At 42.4% G+C, this 15,223-nt stretch overlaps 1 long non-coding RNA gene across 6 annotated transcripts in view; it reads left to right on the top strand.

Moving 5' to 3' along the window:
• The window catches only part of LOC135109569 (uncharacterized), a 203,228-nt gene extending 188,441 nt beyond the window's left edge, over window positions 1-14,787 (top strand). For 4 of the 6 annotated variants that reach the window (XR_010272764.1, XR_010272761.1, XR_010272762.1 and 1 more), the window contains 3 exons: window positions 5,711-5,862; window positions 12,379-12,483; window positions 14,316-14,787. This is a non-coding gene — a long non-coding RNA (uncharacterized LOC135109569). The remainder of the gene's footprint in view (window positions 1-5,710; window positions 5,863-12,378; window positions 12,484-14,315) is intronic. The other 2 variants (XR_010272767.1, XR_010272766.1) reach the window with 1 other exon arrangement.
• The last annotated feature ends 436 nt before the right edge of the window (window positions 14,788-15,223 follow it).

Here is a 15,223-nt window from a genome sequence, read left to right as displayed (position 1 = left end):
TCTTTCTCTCACTCCTATTCTGTCCACCTCTCTAACGCAAGAGTTAACCAGTATTCTCAATCATTCATCCCTTTCTCTGGTAAACTCTGGAATTCCTTGCCTGCTTCTGTATTTCCACCTTCCTATGACTTGAATTCCTTCAAGAGGGAGGTTTCAAGACACTTATCCACCAATTTTTGACCACTGCTTTGACCCTTTTAGGGACTGGCATTTCAGTGGGCATTTTTTTTTTATTAGATTTTTGTTGCCCTTGGCCAGTATCCTTCCTACATAAAAAAAAAAAAAAAAAAAAAAAACACACACACACACACACACACAGTCAAGTTCACCATAATGAGGCCGCCAAGGTGTTGGAGTGTTACATTGTGTAGTGTTACAGGAAAGAAAAGAGAAATTAAGATGGTGTGGATGAGAGAAGCAAGAAGAAAACAAGAGCCAGAGAAGACTTAGACAAAAGGAGGATACTTTAAAGTCCTGGTGTAAACAAATGTCGAAATTTATGAAAAGAAGACAAAGAAGATTGAGGCGGTGAGTGAAACAAGCAAGAAGGAAACGAGAAGCAAGGAAGTTTTAAACACAAGAAAAATACTGTCAAATTCTGGAGTAAGCATAGATGGAAATTGAGTGATTGTGACTTTGTGAGTGAGAGAAGTAAGAAGAAAACGAGAAGCGGAGAAATATGTTGGACCAAACAAAAAAAAAAAAACATTCTGTCTAGTCTTGGAGTAAGTGAGAGTAGAACCTAAGAGACTGTGGGTGAGAGAAGCGAGTAGGAAACTGGAAGGAGGAAAGTTTTAGACAAAAGGATGACACTTTCAAGTCCTAGATCATGTGAGTATGTAGCAAATAATCTAGTCAGCCATAGAAACATCCCATTTTCTCTCATATTCAGGGTACACTAAAACTTACGCGCTTCTCAGAACCAGTAATGTAAACACAAGTCACCGCTCCAAGCACTCCGTTTTCTCTTATATGTTTTCAGCCTCCCGTTCTCTTTCTACTGCACAGATTTTTCGTCTTTCATCTCTTCTTCCTCATTTTTTTATACATACACATTCTGTGCACGCTTTTCGACACATACGTTACACGTCTTTTCTATACATCATATTACTCCTTTCTTCACACAGACATACACACACACATTCACTCTCTTTGTCCATATCTTTATGTAAATCATTTTTTATGTTCAGTATTTCTTGGGTACATGTTCATGTTTTTGTTAAATAAAGTTAGAGAGAGTTTAACCAGTCTAACAAGTGGCTATAAATACAACCTTAGATGGTGATCAAAAAGAGGTAAGAGATTAAAGGACTTGCAACTGCTGACGGTTACCTGTCGGTTTTCTCTTCTCTATCTCTGGCGAGTTAAGAGATTAAAGGACTTGCAACTGCTGACGGTTACCTGTCGGTTTTCTCTTCTCATATTCCTGGCGGCTTCCACCTAGATCACTAGAAATGGTGACTCGGAGTTAGACCGTAGTGGCCAGCTCCACCAATGCTGTGTCCCAGGTTCTTTAGCACTATAGCGTCGCCACAGCTATAGGTACCTAGCCCAAGTCAGCCCCCGCCTGACACGGACCACCACGGCCAAACCGCCACCCAGCCTGGCCCAGCCGTGACCCACCGACGCCACCCAGCCCGGCCAGCCGCCACGTGACACACACACACCGTCACCCAGCCTAGCAACCGTGGTCACCGCCGCCGCCGGTGGCGGTGACTGAGGCCACGCTCACCTGCCGCTCACCACCGCCACCAGGTCACTCCCTCTCCTGCTGCCGTGACCCACCACGCCACCTCCACCTGCTGCCTGGTCACCTGCCACCCCTGCCACACCTGCTGCCCAGCCTCCATCACCACCACAGCAGCAGCAACACCTCTCCGGCTCACCACGCACGGTCACCGCCACCCGGCCGTGACCCCATTGGCCCTGATTTCGCTTCTCTACAACAGGGCGGCGCCCCCTGCACCGGTACTCCCGTCTTCCGCTCGACAACAGGGCGGCGTTCCCTGCAACATTCCCCCACCAAAGTGTTAGTGCTCCCGACCGTCCCTCCCCTCTCCCCCGTCGTCCACCCTCCCCCTGTGTGTGTTAACCCCTGCCCCTAGAAAACTCCCTAGTGTGCATCAGCGCGTACCAACCCCCGTGTGCCAGACACCAACACCTACACATACACACACACACACACAGACTACACACTTCGTTCACGGCAGTGCGTTCCAAGCCGTAAGTGCGAGTGCGGTAAAGTACGTGCCTAGGACCATCACTGCACAGTGGCGCCCAGCAGGCGTCCCTTGCCACCTTTCACTGGCACCTGGCGCCGGAGGAGCCCGCGCCTCGCCGACAGGCGTCACTACACCCTGCTCCACGACTCGCATAACAAGCCACCAGGCCCCATCGCACGCCAGCAACAAGAAACGGCCATGGCTCCACCGGACACCGCCTCCCCAGCTCCCCCCTTCAGGGCTCCAGCCTTCAACAGCCACGGCCCCAACATGTGGTTTACCATCTTGGAGCTGAACTTCAAGGCAAACAACATCACTGAGGCCTTGAAACAGTTCACTCACGCCTGCACTCTCCTGCCACCCGAGGTCCTCTTGCAAGTCTCTGACGCCATCGCGAAAGCCCCCTCTTCGGACAATCCCTACGACGACCTCAGGCAAGCCGTCCTCAAACGCCTTGCGCCAGACCTCGCGCAGCTGGCTGACGACTATATGTCGACAGTTCCGTCGGCAACGCCACCGTCTTCAGTCGCCACTGTCACTAACACAGCAGACGTCCAGCAACTCACCCACATTGTGTCGCAGCTGGCCCTGCAGGTCAGCGCGATGCAGGAACAACTAAATACCCGCCAGCGTCGCCGCCCACCGTCACCTCGACGCCCTCGCTACCGCTCTCGGTCGCGTAGCACTACCCGCACCCCGGGCGTCTGCTACTACCACAGCAGGTTCGGTAGCGAGGCCATTAAGTGCACCCAACCCTGCACTTACAACACCACCCCGGCGTCAAACTAAACGGGCGGACGTTCACGGCGCGTACGATCCGCCAGCTACTTATATTTATTCTGTCTTACAGAGGAAGAGTTGAGTTGATACGGGGCCCTGTTCTACCTCTCACCGCTGCCAGATGACCGCTAACAGAGCTGGGCTACACCTCCCCCGGCAAGGGGTGGTGTAGCCCAGCTCTGTTAGCGGTCATCTGGCAGCGGTGAGAGGTAGAACAGGGCCCCGTATCAACTCAACTCTTCCTCTGTAAGACAGAATAAATATAAAGCAATCTTTTTGACAGGGACGATGATGGTTTAGCTGGGTTTTGCTTAAAATTAATAGTAAAGAAATAAAAATGCCTAATACACACACAAAAATAAAAGAGTGCAGCCTCTTCACAAAAAAATAAAATACAATATATATACAATAAGAATAGCAAAGTGGTCTGCCCACAAACTTTTACTCTAATTCTTTCCTTCACTTTCTTTCTTTTCTTCTATCTGTCCAATCTCTTACTCTTCCCCGTCTTTCTGTAAAAAAAAAATAAATAAAAAAATAAATAAATAAAAAAAAAAATAAATAAAGTTAGAGAGAGTTTATTTTAACCAGTCTAACAAGTGGCTATAAATACAACCTTAGCTGGTGAACAAAAAGAGTTAAGAGATTAAAGGACTTGCAACTGCTGACGGTTACCTGTCGGTTTTCTCTTCTCTATCTCTGGCGAGTTAAGAGATTAAAGGACTTGCAACTGCTGACGGTTACCTGTCGGTTTTCTCTTCTCATATTCCTGGCGGCTTCCACCTAGATCACTAGAAGTACAAGTGAAAAAATTGTGACTCAGAGAAAAATAATGAGGGAAGGGGAGAGAAAAGTCACCGGACCAAAACAACCTCTTGTTGAGTTAAGTTTTTCTTTTCTTTAAGAAAGAGCGATAAATTAATGGACATCTCTCCTTCCCCGGTGTTTTTGTGCCCCAGTCCGGCTCCTTTCACGCATAATACTAAAAATAACAATGTTAAAATAGAGTAAAATACCTTTAGAACATAATTAGCAAGGACATTTTATTAATTCACCTTTATTTTTTTCATTTACCATTCATTTATTTATTTTATTTATATCTACTTTCAAATGCTTGTGTAGCTGAAAACACCCTATCGCTCGAAGACATCTTGTGCGTGCCTCCCTTCACGTTGTATTCCTTTGTTCTTCAGCAGAGAATACGAGCAGCTACGTGACACAAACCGCGGAGTTGTGGTCTTGTAACCCGGCAGCAACGCTAAGATGCCCCGAGACAGCGTGCCGTAGTACAATAAGCATCCCTGTGTCTGGAACGCCTTTGGCCGGATTAGTGTGGATGAGAGTGTGTGCTATGTATGGCCTGACGCCCCCGACTACTGGGAATATGACATGGACGACAAGCAAAATTTTTAGAGACAGTAGTCAGGATACGATAAGAAGGTTAAGAAAGTATGTCAGGATACGATAAGAAGGTTAAGAAAGTATTTGATGGAAGTTTTAAAGTGGTATAAAGGATATGACAAAGTGACTAAGAGACGATCTTACACACAAAACATCATGGAAAATCATGTGGTGCTTATAACAGCGGTGCCTTTACCTGCTCCACCTTTCCACCCCTGGGTCTTGAAATTTAACGTTGTATTTTTGGATTTTTCCTCGCGGGTTTTCATGGCACACTGTGTTGCGGCGGGCGGGACTTACTTTCATTAGCACGAGAGCCTCGAGGTGGCCGCCGTGTATTTCATGGCCTGATACTCCCCCGCAGCGTCCCTTCATAACTGTCCCATTTGTTTGTCATCCATCGCCAGGCAACGAGGAAAGTTTTTTTTTTTTTTTATGTTCTTCCTCTAACACTTTTTTTTAATACATAATATATACACATACTAGTACACGCAATCTTTCTTTGTCTGTCTGTTTCTGTGTTTCTCTCTCTCTCTCTCTCTCTCTCTCTCTCTCTCTCTCTCTCTCTCTCTCTCTCTCTCTCTCTCTCTCTCTCTCTCTCTCTCCTGCCTATATCCTAATAAACCGATTATTATTATTATTGTTATTATTATTATTATTATTATTATTATTATTATTATTATTGTTATTATTGTTATTATTATTATTATTATGTAAAGACATGTACAAGTCATTTGATTGATAAAGTCAGGTGTGAACGGATAGAGAATGGAAGTCGTGTTTTGAAGTATACACAGATTAATGGTTCCCAGGTACGAGTATTTATATCCACTATGGTCTTGTCTTTTCAGCTCCTCCTGTAAATAACAATGGGGTAATTTGTTTCCAAGAGGAGAATACATTTGACACTGATCGGGTATAAATGAATGGATTTATTCGTGGGTGCTAAATGCTTATTAATTATGATTTAGTGGATGCGAATATGTAAAGTTCCTGCCTGAACAAATCACTATTGAGGTGGAAATTGTGGATGATTTTTACTTAACTGTCATGAAGTGTTAAACAGTAGTAGTAGTAGTAGTAGTAGTAGTAGTAGTAGTAGTAGTAGTAGTAGTAGTAGCAGCAGCAGTGATAGTAGTAGTAGTACACACCAGCAGCAGTAGTAATAGTGATAAATAACGAAGTATTGCACATGGAACTTTACAGATTGACTCACCAACACGACGCATGGAAATATCTTAAGCAACTGTTTGGTGTTTGTTTACCAATTTTGGGTTTAAGGTGAAAATCCCTTTGTTTATTGGCAGTGTGGCTACTGCGAGGCGCTGCTGGCCTTCACACTCCATCCCCTGCGCCCTCCTGTCATTACATCGCCTTTCCAGCGAAGGCATTACTGCGATGGTTATGCGGCTTTTGAGGGGAGTAGCAGCCGCCCATCGCTGGGAAGGACGCGCCTCACGTAAGGGCAATATATAAAAACACATCCGTACCGCATGTGCAATACATTCATATGGCTCTACTTGAAGTGACACGGATTTTAAGGGTGTTTCTCTTTTTTTTATTTATTTTTTATTATGTTCTAGTGACAGATTAATAACGCTAGTGACAGTTTAACAGGTCCGTATTCAGAAACGCTTTGCTCTCCCACCACGACTATTTTTAAAGGCCACAGACATGATTAGCTGAGTTCATACGAGTGCTTCTCCTGTTAATAATATAGAAATCTTGTTAATCTGTCACTAGAACTGTAAAGACACATTAGGAACGCGTGTGACTTCAACTAGAGCTTTTGAATGTATTGGAGGTGCGGCGCAGAAGTGTTTCACAATATTGTTCTAACGCTCTGCATGCTTCGTAGAATGTGGCGGCTCCCTGCTGCCTGAGGTGTCGCCGAGTCGCGCTGTCTTGGCCGCGCCTGTGCAGGAAGTGTTACTTCTCAGAATCTTATATTGGCAACTTTTAATAGCCTCTAGTGGAAGTTACTATGGTGTTCAAGTGTGTTTTTATGACTGTATTTATAGTTTAGGATGAATTCTGCATCATCAGTGAGAGAAACCCCCATAAGAACACGATTTGTCATCTTTGTAGCCATTGAAAATAGTCCTTACGAGAGACCAATGCGCTTCAGAATATCTTCATTACTTGGCGCCTCGTTTCCCTTGTTTTAAGAAGATGTAACGCCGTATTATGACAGAGTAGTAACTCTTAATAAGTACTCGTAGTTTCCCGCGGTGACCACCAACTCCTTCCTCACGATGAACGGGCAGCTGCTCCGCCTCTTGCTGCAGTTTAAAGCGGATGTGCTCATACACTCCACCAATACCTTGCACCGTGGAGGAAGCCTGCACGCCCCTCCCCTCTCCACATTCCACTGAGGCTTTGCAGCGTGGAGGAGGTCTGCAAGCCCCTGCCTTCTCCACACTGCACGAGACCACGGGGTTTACTAGCATATATGTGTTCCAGAAAGGGGAAAAGATTAAACATAGCGGTCGAATAGAAAAACCTCCTACCCTACCCCACTCCAAACTCCATTCAAGGCTTTGGCAGCGTGCAGGCCCCTCCCTACCCCACACTACATACCGCTTGTCTTACTGCCATTTAAAAAATCAACCACGTAGAATAGAAGAGGTTCCCGTGTTGCGAGTCTTGTCGGCGCTGCCTTGCCTTTATGTGCCTTGCTCCTTTTTCCTTCAATACCCCCGAGTGTTGCGGCTCGCCGCCACAAAGCAACACAAAGGAAAAGAAGAAAGAACACACCTTTAGGTCACAATGTTGTACTGTTTTACACAAAGGAAAAGATAAAACTGAAAGTATAAAAGTATGAGATAGAAGACAAGAAAAGACAAGCTAGACTTCCCTTGCACCGCAGCACCTCAGATATGCTAAGTGTGCATCCAATGGAACAAATTATTTACCACAGAACATTCTTACATGACTGGGAAAGGAGAGATGAGGCTGTTGTTCCTTCTCTTTTTCCTTGCCAGCCAGCCAAGTGTTTCTCCCACGCTCCGTGTGACTGTTCTTAACTGTATGTGTGTTCTGTACCAGTTTACTCCTGTTATGCAATAATGTTACAACGCACAGTGATAATGTGAAGTTCTTGCGGTACAAATATTACTGGAGTAAAAAGCAAAGGTTACTGGGCTGTGGTTGGGAAGAGCCTGAAGACGAAATAGTTCAGAAAACAAAGGATACATAAGGTTTTAGTACGCGAGGAATGAAAAGGAAGAAAAAAAAGACGGAGGGTTCACTAGAAGCATAGTCAGGTCATACAGTACAGGGAGTGCCACGTGTAGGCCTGACGGTTTCCTGCAGCGTCCCTTATCTTCTTAGAATGTTCCTATGTTATGAGAGAATGGATTAGATCAGGAAGAGGAAAGGGGAAGGAGAGAGAAAAAGAGAGGGAGGGAGAGAACTGTGAGGGCAAAGAAATGAGGGAGGGAGGGAAAGGAAAAATTACTGTGATGTGCTCTTATTCTCTCTCCGGGGGCAAGATGGAGAAAAACAGGTGCAGACAGATTACCAAAAAGATGAATTATGAATGGAAGATGAATTATGAAAAAGTATATATTTCTAAATAAGCAAAAACAAAAATATAGAACTGATAGATGATACATGTATGAATATAAGGAAAAAAATATATACATGGGTTTCGGATGATAAAAATACATGACTATTAAAAAGTCATGTTGATATTTGAAAGTAAAAGTGAAACCTTCGACAAAAGTCACTTAGCAGTAGCGGAAAGGACGGGCACACGGGGCGGGAGAAGGCGGTGGCTGGGTTAATGTTGGTGGCTGTGTACGTACACAATACTGTGACATTGTTATAGTATCGTAATATCTGTGGTTTTCCTACATTCGTGCCTGTCCGCACACATACTACACGTATACAAGTAGGTCAATTTATCTATGTGCCAGGCCGGCAATCCCACAAGGGGTGGCCCAGACAGAGCACCACATACTTGTCCACACATCACTCACACTCTTGGCCCCATCGGCTCCTGGTGGACAAGTACGCAGTGCCTCAAAGTTGTTTGGCTCCTGTGAGCATGCTACTCTTTATGCGTGTGAAGGAGCCGAAGCTCTCGTAATAGTTTAAAAAATATATAAATATCACTTAGCTATCACTTTCCCAAACAACTGCATGGAAAATTACCAGTGGATTAGGGCAGAGTAGCCCCGGAAGTGTCTTGATTTTCCTCTCTTGAAACAACACAACTCAAATAGAAGGCAGAGAGCCTGACATATCGTTCCAGAATTCATGGAACGCTGGATGAAGTGTGGCGCGTGCTGTCTGTCACTCCTGTTGTTGCTGTCACGGGTTTTGCTTGTCGTGATTCGGGTCATAAAGCAGGCAACCGTTTCCTTGAGGCAGGGTCAGGGCTTCTCTGAGGCACCACCAATCTCTTAGTGATCTTTGTATAAGGTCTCCATAGTTCTTTGAGGTAAATGTATTGTGTTAAGATATACTGTGTGTGTGTGTGTGTGTGTGTGTGTGTGTGTCATGATGGATCGTGATACTAAAGTTTGTAGGCAAGAGTATGTGTCATGAACTGATTATTATTGTATTACTTGTTATGGTCAATACACCACGTATCTATCTATCTGTGTGTGTGTGTGTGTGTGTGTGTGTGTGTGTGTGTGTGTGTGTGTGTGTGTAGCAGGGTGAGGTAGTACATAATTATAAGCTGGTCACCCACTCATTCATTTCGTACTCTTGTCATTGAGTGTCACAATACAAGTCTAGTGCACACGTATATAGTATTATTCTGACTCAGAACACTGTCTGGTCCCTGCACTGAACAGCCCCGAGCGAGCGCTCCTCACTCACGTGTTCCTCACCGGGAAAATATTGTGAAAGATATATTTCCTGAATCTGGTATCTGGTAGGGGAATTTCTTTTTTTTTTTTTTCATTCACTTCATGATTACCTCAGTGCAGCAGCCCCCAGATGTTGGTTGTCTGCCAAAGTCTCTCTCTCTCTCTCTCTCTCTCTCTCTCTCTCTCTCTCTCTCTCTCTCTCTCTCCTGTAAAATGCTAAGTGGCATCATCAAAGCGAGGGAGGAGGGGGAAGCGAGTCCGAGCGACCTTGAAAAGAGCTGAGTGATGATGCCACGTAGCATTTTAAAGGAGTACTTATAATCACCGCAATAATGTTGTCGTGTAATACTTATCGGTAAATTACGTGCTTTTTTATATAATTTGTCTTGTTATAAGATACTGCAATATTCCACAGCCTGCAAAAAATAAGATTAAATAAGTGGCACCTCCGAGACTGCGCAATGCAGCCGTCTGTCCGTCACGTCAGCACACGCATAGCAGCGCACTAGCGAGTCCCATACATTTTCAACTCCTCTAACCTAACGGGTAAACAAAGCCTTAAAATGCATATGTGTATAGAACATTTCCTACTTAGAATTACACGTTCCTTCATGTCATTCAGTATTTGCAGAAACTCGCGTTACACCTTATATACAGTGGACAACAAGCAAGACAACACCGCTACAGAGCACATGGAGGGAAAAGGAGTGCAGTCTGATGCGACTTCCTCCCATCACACAACTTCTCCCATGAAAAAAAAAAAAGGAAAGTTAAAAGTGAAACCAAGGAGAGTACATGCAAGCTTTTTTTCCACCCAATTCTTAAGCTGTCTTTGTCCACCGTGATTCAAAGCTTTTCCTCTGCTACATTTTCAAACACTACATGCAGATTTTTTTTCTTTTCCTACTTCTTTTTCTCTTGTGAGTCTAGTAGCCTTCGAGTCACTCTGATGTTTTGAATGCAAAGTGGATTTCAGTGCTTTTGGCTTGTTGCAAATGGCTGTCTGTCTCTTATTCAACATATACTGCCGCCAACATTATTGCCGGTGAGAGCCGCCGCGGGCACCACCACCACCTCCTCAAAGGGATGTAACGCATGGCTTGGTGTGTGTGTGTGTGTGTGTGTGTGTCACGCGTCGCTAAGCCTCCCAGGATGGCCCGGCGGGAAGGGTCTCTCGCCGCGCTCTTTGGAGGCAGGCTCAGGTTATTGATTTCTAGCACTAAATTTACCGCCGCTGGTATTACCTGAGCCTCGGTATGTCGCGCCTTGTACATATGCTAATAATCGCATGAAAGGACACAAGGCGGTACGGTACCCTTAGCAGTGACGACAGGTATAGGTGAGGGCTTATGATGCTTGAAATTACCCTAAAAATTTATGAATAAACAAAGTAAGATTTCATGCATTAGAAGTAAGATTTACATGCATTAATTAATTTTCATGCATTTTCATGCATGTAGTAGCAGCCCTCCGCCATCATGGCGGAGGGCTGCTACTACTACTACTACTACTTCTACTACTACTACTACTACTACTACTACTACTACTACTACTACTACTACTACTACTACTACTACTTCTACTACACACACACACACACACACACACACACACACACACACACACACACACACACACACACACACACACATTTAAGTAATTTAAGTGACTGGAAGAAATCTTTATCATATGTACTTAGCAATTCAAAAGAACATTTTTTATTAGTTAGGAAAAAGAAGCATCGATGTTTTACTCTACGGAGTAAAAGTCTGAATATTTAAATGTCACAAAACAACAAAATGTAAATAGATGAAAAAGTATTATTGTCCTTGGTAATTTGAAACGTTAATAAAGAACAAAAAAGAACAAAAAAGACTATCAATGCTTTACAAACGATAAAGAAAAAAAAAAGAATAACGAGAGCAGCGAGACATGAACATATCAAAAGAAACATTATTTTATTCCGCGATCTGCAACAGCACAATAATTAACAGGAAAAAAGAAAAGCATCGATTTAATATAAAAGGAGAAAATTGAATTGTGTAAATAAAAAAAAAAAAAAAGCCAGGAAAAATGCCTGAAAACGGAGCTAATCATCTCTGTAGCCTCAAAAACAGTCGTGGTGAGAGCAAAGGCAACTACTACTACTACTACTAATAATAATACTACCACCACCATTACTACTACCATCACCACCACCACCATCACATCACCACCACCAGCACCACTACTACTACTACTACTACTACTATTACAACTACCTTCACTTCCTATGACTATTTACTATCTCGTTTTTGCTATATTATTACCTGCACTTTCTCCTCCTCCTCCTCCTATTTTCCTTCCTTCACTGTTATTATCATCATCAGTTGATCAGTATAATAAGTTTTCTAAGATCAAATGACCTTTCTTAATAACGTTTTTTTTTCTTTTTTTTTTTTTTTTCTTTTTCGTCTTTTGATCTATTAAGGAAACTGTGTAGTACGTATATTAATCCAGTAATCATTGTGTCGTCTCGTTCACGGGTCTGGCACTCATTCATAATCTCTCAGAAACTTCTTTTAATTCCGAATCAATTTACTTATCGTACTCTTATATTTTGGGAGTTCATCTTACATGCGAATAATATTTAGTCAGAGAGAGAGAGAGAGAGAGAGAGAGAGAGAGAGAGAGAGAGAGAGAGAGAGAGAGAGAGAGAGAGAGAGAGAGAGAGAGAGAGAGAGAGAGAGAGAGAGAGAGACTTACAATCATTCACACTCGTTAATTACAAACTTTAAAAAACATCGATATTTTTAACAAAACTCTCAAAACAATCCATAACTTTACTTATACAAGCCAGCAATCATACGAACGCACACAAATTAATACCAGCGATAGAAAAAGAACTTATATTACAAGTATAGCTACGTATTCTGAAACGCTTCATTTGTTGTCTCACCATTTTTTTCTTTTTTCGAATGCCACAGAGATGATTAGCCGGGTTCTCAAATGCGTTTCTTCTGTTAATAATACAAAAATCGTGTTAATCTGTCACTAGAACCATGAAAACATCTTTGAAAACCTGAGCAATTTCATTTAGAGTCTTATTAGTTTAGTGGAGGTGCGGCGCAGAAGTGTTTCAAAATAGGGATCATTGTCTCGTTTTCCTTCAGCCTGGCGGCCCTGCTCGGTCCCTTCCACGACTCGCAGCGAGAGAGAGAGGTCGAGGTGCGGTGGTCTCGTGGCGGAAGCCTGAAGAAGGCGGTGAAGGAGTGAAGGTAAGAGTTTGGTAATGAAAAGAATGTTAAATTATTATTCAGTGCGTGGAATTAATGTGTAACCCGTGAGATTGTGAATGATTAGGTTGAAGACTTGAGGATTAGAATGGATAGGTGTGATTGGGTTAGGTTTGTCCAGGTATGGGGATTAGGTAAGCCACGTTAGGTAATGTGATTAGCTTGAGCTGATATAGGTTGACCAGGTGAGGTTGGTAGGTGTGATTAGGTTGAACAGATGGTGATTACAACACTTAAGTAGTTAAGCTTATCAGGGGAGAGATGAATATGCTGATCAGATGGGAAGTTATAGAAGTTTAGCATTTTGCGAGGGAATAAGCTGCAAGGGTGATTAGACTGCAGGTAAAGTGATTTAACTTGTCAGGTGAGAGAAATATGCTGACCAGATGGTAAGTTGGTTGCTTGTTTGTCCAGGTGATTGACGTCTGATTAAGCTTACTGAGGTGATAATTAAGGAAGTGAATTTAAGATTATATTATATAAGCACGTAAATTCATGTTGGATTGGTGTGTCCGTGGCTGCTATTTTGTGGTCCCTCTGCTTATTCGCTGTGCTGAGTAGCAGTTGGCTTGTGAACTACGATTGGTCATTATTTTCCTTTATTCATTATCACACACACACACACACACACACACACCTACCTACTTACCTACCTTTAATAACGCTGTATGCACACCCACGCACTCTCATGCAGAAAATACTGATGACACTCAAAAAAAAAAAATACTGGTGGCACAAGAAAACTGGTGGCACTCAGAATACTGGTGATGAACTCAAAAATACTGGTGATGCACTCAAAAAAATTGGTGATGCACTCAAAAAACTGGTGATGCACTCAAAAATCTGGTGACACTCAAAAACCTAGTCAGGCAGCCAAAAACAATGGTCATGCACTCAAAAAGACATAACCCCTTCTCAAACACACACACACACACACACACATTTCCATTCTAAATTTGCATTAGACTTTTCTAATACTGCTTTGTTCTATTAAACTACTTATTTATTTATTTATTTTATTTATTTTTATTTTTTTTTATCCAGTTCACCTGAAAGTTGGCCTATTTCAGATAGTTCTTTTCCTAATTTGTTATTCATCTGATAAATATTTTCTTGTATAATATTTCCTCATGTATTTGGCTACAAAATTCTTTCCCTTATAATGACGTGTTCATTATACAGTGGGTTTCAAAAAGATAGGCTAGATTTGAAATTGTTGTTTCTCTGGAACCATAAACTGACTATGAATAAAATTAATAAACTTAAAAGGTACGGATCAAAGTTTAAAATGACTCTTCTTTTCAAATTGTAAGTTTTTTATTTGTGTTCTTCATGAGCACAGAGATACAGAAATATTTAATCAGGTTCATCTTTCAAACTTGTGTATTAACTGTCATGCCATTGAAATATCTGTGATGCCATGCAAATTTCTTCTATCTGGTGTTTTCTTCTATTCTGCATCATCCTTCAAATTTTTGCCTTTAAATTATAATAGGGACGTATTTATCAAACGCGCATTTCTCAGCTTCAAACGTTATACTGCCATACTTTTCAGATTTTCTCTACCCGGTGCTTTCCTTTCTTTCAATTTTTGTTTCTTGAATATGACAGTATGGAATTTAGCCATATTTCATATTAAATCTCAGCACAGTTCCATACCATGCAGTGCTTGTCATGCTTCCTCCATTTTCCCATCATATATTTTGTGTAGTCTTAGTTTTGTAGGGAATCAGTTATCAAACACATTACAAGGAATCACAACACATACAACAAGCTTCATGTATCTAGGAACTAATGGTCTGTTTTCCTTGTAGGTGTGAAGTGTGCAGCTTCCACTTCATCATCCCATGTTGCAGTAAGAAGAGTGTGTCAAGAATTTCAAGCAGGAAGAACACGTAAAATTCCCTTCAAGTCATGGCGGGACCGACAGGCAACCTTCAACACTTGTGGAGGCACGAGAGCTGCAGGCAGTTTCACAAAGAAGAGGTTGCTCCTCACTCAAGTTGATGCAAGGACACAAGAATTGGCAAGTGTTGTTGCTCCCAGGCCCTGCTGCAAGAGTTCTCCAGTCCACTCCAGTCTGGGAAGGAAGAATGTAGCAAGTCCTTCTCTTCTGTACTCAACAACCACCACCACCACCTTCATTCAGGCTTGGGATAAGTTTTGTACATTCCAGCACTTCAGTAATAAGGAAAAAAAGTGCCATGTTTATATTATTGTTGTGTATTTATTCACTTAACATTCACATTAAAACAATAAACATTCAGTATACCATCTTGAACATAATGATAGTTATTTATGCCATGTCAATAATATCTTTGGCAAATAGTCTTTCTGGGAGTACAGGTCATGCCCCCAAGGTAAAAAAAAAAGTCAGGATTGGCTACTAAACTAAGTTTAAGATACCATTTGCACATAGAAGCCCCATCCCAGCCGACACTGGAGTCGCTGGGACGGGGCTTCTATGTGCAAGTGGTATCTTAAAAGTTTAGAGGGCACAATCCTGTTTTTTTTTTTTTTTTTACCTTTGGGGCATGCATGAATTGTTATCAAATATTTATTTTTACACTATTATACCACACTGTTAGCAAACTATATATTTATTTCACATATATAATAAGAATAGTCACAAATATTTATTTATTAGCAAAGACATACAAGTCGTACACAGCAGTGCATCCTGGACTAGAGACACTACTCTGGTGGAGTCAGCTGACATGTG

This window comes from Scylla paramamosain, chromosome 19 (assembly GCF_035594125.1).
Source record: "Scylla paramamosain isolate STU-SP2022 chromosome 19, ASM3559412v1, whole genome shotgun sequence".
NCBI classification, from domain to species: Eukaryota; Metazoa; Arthropoda; class Malacostraca; order Decapoda; family Portunidae; genus Scylla; species Scylla paramamosain.
The sequence above is the reverse complement of the archived record's forward strand: the minus strand, read 5'-3'. Positions and strand labels throughout refer to the sequence as shown.